This window comes from Argopecten irradians, chromosome 8 (assembly GCF_041381155.1).
Source record: "Argopecten irradians isolate NY chromosome 8, Ai_NY, whole genome shotgun sequence".
Classification (NCBI taxonomy): domain Eukaryota; kingdom Metazoa; phylum Mollusca; class Bivalvia; order Pectinida; family Pectinidae; genus Argopecten; species Argopecten irradians.
The window spans coordinates 4,805,063-4,815,897 of NC_091141.1; the positions used below are offsets into that span (position 1 = coordinate 4,805,063).

General features: G+C 37.9%; 1 pseudogene; it reads right to left on the reverse strand.

The window, feature by feature from the left end:
- Positions 1-407: 407 nt before the first annotated feature.
- Positions 408-2,341, reverse strand: LOC138328750 (uncharacterized; annotated as a pseudogene).
- Between the last annotated feature and the right edge of the window lie 8,494 nt (positions 2,342-10,835).

Consider the following 10,835-nt stretch of genomic DNA (forward strand, 5'->3'; position numbering starts at 1 on the left):
CATGCGAGGTACTTCCATCTAACCATGTAACACCCCATCCCCACCCCATCACTTCCCATCCTACATTACACGTCTTAGAGAGATCATTTCACATCCCTCCCCAACCACATATTTTTTGTTATTTCCATATTACTTCCTCCCATTTTCTCACATAGCATAGCCATGTAAGATAGAGTTGTCCCATGAAAGACAGCTATGTAAGATAAATCTATCTTACATAGCTGTGACGTCACAATTGCCAAACAATCAGATGACGTCATATCAGCCAAAGTTGACGTCATTTTTCTTTTATTTCGATTGATTTGCCGAATTTATTTACCATGTCATTTGTTTAATTTGCAATTCAAACCGTTTTTACCTAAGATTTCTTGTTTAATATTTATTATATAAACCAAACTTTGATGAGCTCTTTCGAATGGCGTTCTTATTTTTAAAATCGATCAATTATTTAAGAAGTTAAGATTTTGTCACAAAATGGCTGCCTCACCTTTCGTGAGCGTATCCTTCTTTCTCCTCACTACATTGTCTCAATTCTTTCCTTATCCCTCATCAATATCCTATCCGCCGTGCATTCTGATTTCCATAATTCTCCTCCCACCAATCATCTTCTTGTTTCTTTATCCTCACCACCTCCAGAATTTCTTTTTTTTTCTCCCAACATCCTCCGATTTTTGTAACCATTCCCTATTTTATATTACTGAGTAAGACCCCTTACCTACCCGATACCTTCCGTTTTTATACCTCCCCCCAACCTAATTCCATAGCTCCTCGTCACTGCAGTGGTTCCTTTTCCTGGCCGTCTGCCGCTTGCTGTGACATCCTAGATGCTGCCCTCTGTTCCTGTAGGTCAGACATCGGTCCTACTTTAGACGATCTTCTAGACGCACTGGTCTGCATTTCTGTAGGGGTGAGGTAGTTCCTGTCACACATCTCTCTGTCCTGGTCTATCCATAGGTTATCCTTCCTCCTACAGCAGCACATCACAATGAGCAGGACAGGAGGGACGATGGTCAGTATGGTGGCGATCACGGCGAAGGCATAGGCAACGTGGAGGTGGTCCCCGTCAGCGTTGTGTCCATATACGGAAATACCAATCAGGAGGAAGAACACTGGAATCGAAGAAACATAAATGATTTAAACTTGATGTCAGATATGTGTGGAAATTGATGAAAAATAATAGCATGCTAATCGATATGTAATGGATAACATTGTAATGGAAGGTTGTAAGAGTCGTTTATAGCTGTAGTTGGGTTCATCTGAAAAATTGAAGGACTATATTGGTATTACTTGTTAACTTTTTCCTTTTGTAAAAGGATGTTTATAGTTAAATATTCTGAAGGAAAATAAATCATATGTAAAGACAATGTTGTAATCATCAGAGGTTTTAACATTAATGTTTGCCCTACCGATATTGAAAAAGAGTGGCAAGGAAGATCGTGTGAAGTACAATTTTCCACTGTATCAGCAGAAGATAAAGCGTGAGCAGGATAGCTGTGAAAAACAGCAGGATCAGTTCCGAACATCTCGAATGTCCTCGTCCACATCCAGCCATGCTGGAAATAGATACAACCCAACTGTAATCCACGCATGTTATTTACAATACTGATGTAAGAATTACCAATTTTTCTAGTATTCAGAGTTCTTCTGACGTTGCTTTGAATATACGACTTGAGCTGAAATCCTATATAAGAAGATGATAGAACGGCAGCACAATGCGGACAACAACACTGGATAATAGGAAAATATTTATTGAGGGATATAGAAATTCTTTGTGATGTTTTTTTTTTAATTCTGATCAACGTTATCTCATGTCATTAATTAGGTAAGCTGCTTCATATATAGTGCAGCTTTCATACACTTTTCCTTAAGACATTGTACCACAAGCAACGAGTATCATTGGATCGGTCGTAATTCCAAACTTTTTTTAAGCCAATTAAAAATGACGTTACAAAGAGCTACTTTATATATTAACATTGTACATTGTATGTTTAATAATTTGATTGATCAGTTTAAATATAATGTAAGGAATGCCATTGAGTAAAAGTAAAATAATCTATTCCTATATTTATACCTGGAATGGTGCTATGCAATCCAGCAAATCGTACCGTCTTTATCGTCATCGTCGTCGTCCAACATTTCACATGTGTTAAAAAGACCATGAACAATAGTTTTCTTTGCTGAAATCTTGTGCTGTTCCCAGTGAGGGAGACATACCGCCAGGAATTGGAACAACAAGGCCACAATGCACAGAACAATTGCAGCCCATACAAATGCTCTTTGTCGCTGCATGACGACAAAATTTCTCGAAATTCTTTTAGGAAAGAAGCTACCTGACTGTCGGTATATGGCGATATACTAGAGAGGTAAACCGACGGATTAGTGTCACGTTCCGGCGTGTTGGTTACAGAAAATCGTTTTGTTGCTATCGATTTGAGTTGTCACCAAAATAAAGTCGCCATTCCAAATACATAATGCATCATTGCTTTGACGCGTTCGTTCCGCAAACCTAGTCAAAGCGTATATTGTTTCAGGTTTAATGGATAGTATATGTATATATGGTTCTAACTAAGGGGCATGGAATCACCCGGTCTGTCTGTCTATCACCCGGTCTGTCGGTCAGTCTTTCGGTTGTTCGGACGTCCGCAAATCATGATCGGACAACTCCTAAACTACTTGATCGATTTCAATGAAACATGACAGTGTTGTTGGGGATCATTATGTGTAGATGTACCAGTAGCTTAATCATTTTCTACATATTTTGTTTGTCAAGGTAGACAGGTAACTATACAGACTTTTGTAACATGACCAATGCCGCGATAATCTTTGGTCGATTTTGATATCGCAATTAAATATGATTCCGAATTTCACGATTTCCTACATGGTATACGTCTTATTCGCAATTGAATCTTGTGTTACATGTAGCTTAACATGTACCATGTAAGTGAAGATGTTGTGACGAAGTGGTTAAAATGTCATATGGGACAGTTGCCAGGTACTGACCGCAGGTCGGTGTAATTTCTCCAGATACTCTTACTTTCCTGCACGTCCTAAAATGGATTCCTAAAATAACCAAATATTAAGTGAAGTAGAAAAGGGAGGGAGGGGTGGTATACGCCACATTTTGTTGCTTGTTGTGGTTGCCATGATACCAAGTGTAAAACAAAAACAAATTGTTACGACATAGCCTTGAACAATTAATTATTTACGTTTGGTATTTCATCTCGTGGTATCGATTTTCGTCTATGTTAGACACGCATGAGCTGTAATAAAATAACTGATAAATACATAAATATTAAATAAGTGTTTGTTTAACAATCCGGACACCAAATACTCGTGTTGAAGTGTTAAAAACACCTATTTCTTGTAAACAACAAGACAGACACAACATACATGTACTAATACTTCAGGTATGACTTGCACTCCCAAAAACAGTTATCTTTCTTGATCTGCTTGGTCAGTTGTGGTCTTTTCAGGTGTTAAAATGATGCACAAGAAATAGAGTCAGGTTTTATAAAAAAAAAAATCACAGGTCTTTTCTGATCTTTGTAAAATGACAATGACAACATCAGTGATCGACTGAGACAAATCTACTTATAAAAGGATTTTTTGACTTATTGATCGTGTTATCCCTAACCTTCATATACACCTACACGTCATTTATATACAAACACAATATTTATGTCTTTTGTCACGTTGGTTCTTGGTTTTCCTTTGTTTTACATTCTATAGAAATTCGCTGGTCATTGTAGCACGTATAACAGTGTGTTTTGAGATGGAAGAAACTGATAAATTCCAGTATAAAAAGATATTAACGTCCAACATAAAACAATTGACTAATTAAAATACCATCTAATTATTGAATGTATGCTGTACCCTAGACCCTCAGAAAAAGTTTATACAGTATTTTCATAGAAAATTTGGAAATAAGTCATTCCAATTTTTAGTCATCTGACCCGAAGGGTCAAAAGATGACCTATTGTTCATCATCGCACCGGTCCGTCGTCGTGCCGTAACTTTTGTCAATCAAACGACTTCTTCTCAATAAACGCGAAAGGCCACTGGTATCTGATATTTGGTCTGTAGCATGCTTGGACAAAGGGCTACCAAGTTTGTTCAAATGAATGACCTTGACCTTCATTCAAGGTCACAGTGGTCAAAAAGGCTAAAATCTTTAAACGACTTCTTCTCAAGACCCAGAAGGCCCAGGGTACTGATATTTGTCCTTGTAGCATGCTGGGATGAAGGGCTACCAAGTTTGTTCAAATAAATGACCTTGATCTTCATTCAAGGTCACAGGGGTCAAATAGGCTAAAGTGATCCCTGAAACAACTTCCTTGTGAATAACTAAGAGCCCAGAGACCTGATATTGGGCTCGTAACATGCTTGGATGAAGGGTTATCAAGTTTGTTCAAATAAATGACCTTGATCTTCATTCAAGGTCAATGGGGTCAAAAAGGCAGAAATCTTTAAAAGACTTCTCTCACAGAACCCAAAAGGCCCAGGATACTCATATTCGGCATGTAGCATGCTGGGATGAAGGTGTTATCAAGTTTATTCAAATGAATGACCTTTACTTTCATTTGAGGTAACAGAGGTCAAATAGGCTTAAATCTTTTAAACGACTTCTTCACAAGAATCAAAAGGCCCAGGATACTCATATTTGGCTTGCAAGCATGCTTGGATAAAGGGCTACCAAGTTTGATAAAATGAATGACCTTGACTTTCATTCAAGTGTCACAGGGGTCAAATTGGCTAAAATATTTTAACGACTTAGAATAAGTAGGAGGGGTCAAGAGAATTGATATTGGGTCTTTGACTTGCTAGGATGAAGGGCTATCAAGTTTGTTCAAATGAATGACCTTGAAGGTCACAGGGGTCAAATAGGCTTAAATCTTTAAACAACTTCTTCTCAAGAACCAAAAGGCCCAGGACTACTTATATTTGGCCTGCAGCACGCTGGGATGAAAGGGCTACCAACAAGTTTGTTCAAATGAATGACCTTGACTTTCATTCATGGTCACAGGATCAAATAGGCTAAAAATCCTTTAACAAACTTCTCGGTGAATATACTAGGAGGCCTAGAAACCTGATATTGTGGGCCTGTGACATGCTGGGATGAAGGGCTACCAAGTTTTGTTCAAATAAATGACCTTGAATCTTCATTCAAGGTTCACAGAGGCCAATTATGGCAAGAAAAATTTAAACGAACTACATTGTAAGATGTTGTCATAGTCAGATGGACCGTTAATAAGGCCCATGGGGCCTCTTGTTTTTCATTCAAGGTCACAGGGGTGTCAAATAGGTCTAAAAATCCTAAAAACGACTTTCTTGAGAATAACTAGGAGGCCTAGAAACCTGATATTGGGCCTGTGACATGCTGGATGAAGCTACCAAGTTGTTCCAAATTGAATGAACCTTGATTCTTCTTCAAAGTCACAGAGGCCAATATGCTAAAATTTAAACCGACTACATTGTGTTTTGTGTTATAGTCAGATGACCGTTAAGCCCTGGGCCTCCTTGTTTTCATATCAAATATTGTACGTAATTAGAACATTTTGAATGAAGGTCCCAGATAAGACGCCTATACGTAACCATTGGGAATCTATACATCAGTATCTGACTATATAACTGACTTTTATAGACTTCTCTCTTTTAAAACCTAAGTATACATTGTAACGCCCTCGCATCATGCCATACAATAATAGCCAGCCTGATACTTGCGTTTAATATATGTCACTATCCCGTGCCAATTTTACATTGTGGTGCCTTATCTTCCAGTATTATTCTAACATTCATTGTAAATTCTCTGGGCGATATTGTTTTTTTCCGGCAAAACTGTTCGTATATTTACAGTGTTTTTTATTTATCTTAATTTCTTGCCTATATTTCGACACCCTACAGTTAGAATGATGAGTTGCTTTGAGTCGATATGAAGAGAAGGATAAACCCCTATGGACTGGATAATATAATGGTTACACTACCTTTGTTAATAACGTTTAATCTCTCCTGCAGTCAGGTGTGTAGTACCACCTGCACAACATATTTTAATGGTTTTGTTATTTTTCAAGCGACGCAATGTGAGTAATTAGAGCGTTACTAATATTTGTTCAAAAAGGCATATGGAACCATGTCCTAGTGTAATTGCGGATCTAATGTTTAAGACGAGTTGACGAGCAAGATTGAATTTAAGATAATGGATGAACAATACATGAGATAAACTACTATTTTTATATCACGGAGTTGAAAACTTTCAATACTTGTGAGAGGGAGAAAATTGTCATGCCTAATCAGTATTAAAAAAAGCATTGTGAAGTACGGTTCTTTGCATATTGTATGCTGTGCGACTATGACCCTTCTCATAGGAAGAAAGAAACTGAATCCCCAGTGGACGCCATCTCTACATCCATACGGCCTATGCTAACTCCTGACATGGTCTCATGATGCTTATTCAAAAGTCTTGAAAAATATCGGTGATTTGATATCAGGCATCCAAGGTGGGAAAATCCTATTGACCTATTTGACATGTCATAGTCGAACAGAGTTGAACGACATTTCAAATAATTGACTTGTATTATAAATTTGTCATATCTGTTCTATAACCGCATTAGCGGTTTTAAATTCATCAGCAATGCAGGAGAAATCTAGTTAAGATCCTAGGTTGTTGTCTTGTTCGGTCTATAATCAAATTCCCTACTGGAAATATTTGTGAATTAGTAGTTAGTGAGCTAACCTAATATATTTTTTTTCACCCCATAGATCACCTGGGATCCACGTTATATTTTGACACATGTTCCGCCCATATCATCTTGTATTTTGGCGGTATACTATCATTGAGCCGTGATAGAGTATTGTTCTCGATAGTAGTAGTTAATCAAGTTGTATAATCCATTTTGGAAGTAATAAATGAATCTGTAGAAAAGCATAAGAAGGTACTAAAACGTACAGCTTTTGAGTAATTTATTATTATTTTTTCTTTTTTTTTTTTATTTATTATGTTTTGATTGTAGATAATTTCGTAGCATGAGAATATGTCTATTTTTGTGCCCTATTCATGTTACGTTAATTTAATACTTATGTGTTATTGGTCCTCGAGAAAAAAATCGATTTTATCCTTCTCAATATGTAGGTCAATTTCAGAGAATTCTGTATTTCCACAGGGACCTGTACACATGATAAAAGACGTTCTTTGTTTTAGAGCGACGTTAGAGTATAGATTTCAATTAGAGGAAAGACCTCTTAGAAATCATACCAAAAGCATTAGACACTACACATCTGTTGTAATAACGATACAACAGCCCCTGGTGATAAACAGTGATTACGGGTAGCGGACAAGTGTGAAGCCGATAAATGGCGGATTATTGCCAAACATGTTCATGGTATTCAAAGGGTTAATAAGGAGGGTAGGCAGACGAATCCAAAACAACAGAATCTAAAAAAGTACATAAATTGTCTGCAGAGTAACCTGACAGATATCTAAACCTGTCCCCATTGTTCTCTTTCACCATAGGTGTTATGGGGTAATGAAGTTACAGAACTGTCGTGGTGAGGGCAATACCAACCCACCGACAAGGAGTACCGTTATAACCAACTGAAGGCCTAAGTTATACAATCTGTTAATTGGATTTTAAACTGGCATTAAATCCGTGTTCAATAACTGATGAGGTGGTGAATATAGCGACGACTAAAGGAGATTTAAAACTGTTCCTTGCACTCCCTATAGTGTGCTAAGACCTTGCATCTTAAGTTAGCGATACAGTGAAAGTGTTTCTTTAATCATTATATGGTGGAGTGATTTCTTTATTTTTGCATTTAGTCGGTTACGATGACACTAGTCACATTGGTCGTAATACCCAAGGTATACGAGCTTAATGCGTGTTGTGTTAGGGCGAAGGATACGAGTTTAACTATGGAATTCACGAAGTTGTCTCTATCAGGAGCGCGCGAGCGGCTGGAAGTGATCAGACGCCGGGCTATTGGATGACACACGGACAGACTCTGTGGGAGTCTCTAGACTTAGATGGTCCACTATTGGTCACTAGTCTCCTAACCGTTTATAAGCGCACAAGCCGATTGCTGGTCGTTTCGTTTCGTGGCGTGACCGTACGTTAAACTGAAATTCAAATTTGGCGGATGCTTTCACTTAATTAAACATCATACTTATGAATTGGCACACCTCGCTAACAATCGATAATACTTTAAATGGCATTAGTTTAGGTGATATTCTTTGTAACTTGACATTTAAACCCCAAAGCACGCATTACACACGCGACACACCGCATCTCGGAAGGCTTTCCTGTAAAGATGCTCCACCGCTGACAAATGGCATATTTTTTCACTATCAAAAACAGGGAGCAGGACGATTGGTATTTTTCTTCAGTTACTAAAAGTTACTTACTTCACACCATTACCACCATTGAAAAGCTTGAGCTTCTCTAATTTTAGACCTTAAAGTTTAAAAATATAAAAAATAATTAATTGCATCCCGAAAAAACCATCCCTGGCACTATATCCTATATGGAAATGGAATTTCTGACTTTGCGCATGCACCCAAAAGCAAAACAAATTGCTTTTATATATTATGTTTTGTGTTAATTAGACATAACATATAAACATGATTAAACACCAATTATTGTTGTCACAAAATCATGAGTATTCGATTGATGCCTCTATGCGGCGCTGTGAGAGGCATCTTTAAATGCCTCTGTGTAAATAGAATAATATTATGTATCAACCAACGTGTTCAGCCTACTTACCAACACATTACGCTTTCCAATAAGAATCCGCAAAAGTGTGTCATTTATGCTTCCATTTAATCCTTACCTTGATACATGTCTCACATCGTGTGTGTTTTGCCCCTATGAGATAGGCCTTTGGCTTCGATGTCCCCTAGCCGCGACACACCAAAGTGGTAGTATCTGCCCTCCATAGCTTAGATAATCACTGTTTGCCCTGCTCTTATATTATGCTACATTCACGTGCTAGCACGCCCCGCTTCCAGCCTTGAAGGACACCAAATAAGACCCGTGTCTCCGTAACGAGTCACTATATAAGCAACTGACAACGGCGCGATGTAACCCTGAAAGTACGTCCCACGATGTACGTAATGCAGTATGATACTAAGCAGATGCGCAGGAACTACTACCACTTTCGGTGTGTGTCCTCGGCCAGGGGGACAGAAACCCCATGAGCCTGCCTCACTGGGAGCGATGCACGCTCATAACTCAAGGCCAAAAGTGAGGCATTAGGAATGTGATTAAAGTCCTAGTAATGAGGTAAGAAGAGGAAAACCAGATCAAACTATCTCTACAACCTTCGAGGTCCGCTCTTATCTCCGATCATGCAATTTAGGGGTCAGCGAAGTTACAAATTTAGACACTCAACCTGCTAACGGCCATCGTAGAAGTTATCGAGGGACTCCATAATTACACTCATAGCGCGCCTTTAGCGTAATGGCTTGCGTTGTAGGCCTAAGAGTAAGGAATATTTGTATGAACTCGGCATAGAATACTAGTGAAATATGCTGATAAGATATAAGCATAACACTATCAAACAGTATGACTGATTTCGTATCATTAAATCAATGAAAAACCCATTTGGTATTAAATAATGTATTCATCGAAACGTAGATGAATGATATACATTTTTGCACTTATGAAACAGGCATTATCGCTTTATCTGTGTTTGGTGGTTGATCCGTCACTGTCACTTATCTTGCTGCTCTACTGTTGATAAGCTTGGTTAATCACTCGGGCAGTATCATAAAGCGTCTCACATCATAGATAATTTTAGGTGTCCCCATGAACCCTGTATAGCTGAGGTGTTTTTTGTATAAATTAATATTCGTTTGTTGTTGTCTCGTTTCCGTTAATTTATATTGATTTTCCTTTCTTATAATCCGTAGATTTTTTGTTTTCTTACAAGAACATGATTACATAATATTATTATACATGCTTGTTATATTCCTACTAGATAGAGTCTACGTATACATAGTGTAGTAATGGGATACAAACAATGAAATGTATCACATAGTATCATGGTAACCACAGGCATGTTCTATGTAGACGGACATTAAAATTATTTTTATAGCTCTCTGAATATTTTGGTCACAAATCTGTTTTAAATGTGTGTGTAAAGCATGACTTATTTTTATGTCTGGTAAAACTCGCTGTTTAGCTCAATAAGTCAGTGCATTAAAAAGTCAAGTGTGTTTGGAATGTTGTGTGACCTAATGAAATATTTTTTAGCAAAAAAAGTAAATGAGTTTCATGAAGATCTAGACCTTTTGTATATCACATACATGTAACTACAACCAAAGTTTCTCGAGAATTTCAACGCCAAATACCGAGTGCGAGTCCACTTTGTCACGCACGCCCGGATAAATTTTGACGTCACGACGTCAATTGTTTTTCTGATAATCATAGTCACTCTGTCACACTGGAAAGTCTCGCAACGCTTATAACTTAAGCGGCTTTTCATTCTGTGAATAACAAACGTGCATATCTTTCATAATAAAATTGATCCGCAACATTCTTAATCAAAGCCGTATTAAGCACTAAGTCATAGTATGTCTATACATGGCCTACGTTTCCATTGTCCTGGTGGGACCCCATATTATGTTTCTTTTTCTTTCCTGGAAGTTCATCAGTGGGGCACATTTCTTATTGACGTCCGGACCGTCAGATTTCGGCCTATTTGTCTATTCCTCCATCTGGTTTTCTATTTGAGACCTTTGTTGTCGTTGTGTGCTAAATATCCTTGGTCTCGGTTTTCGGTGGTTTGGTATTTTCGTTTGATGAAGGATCAGAAGTACTAGATTTAGTTGAAGGTTTCCTACC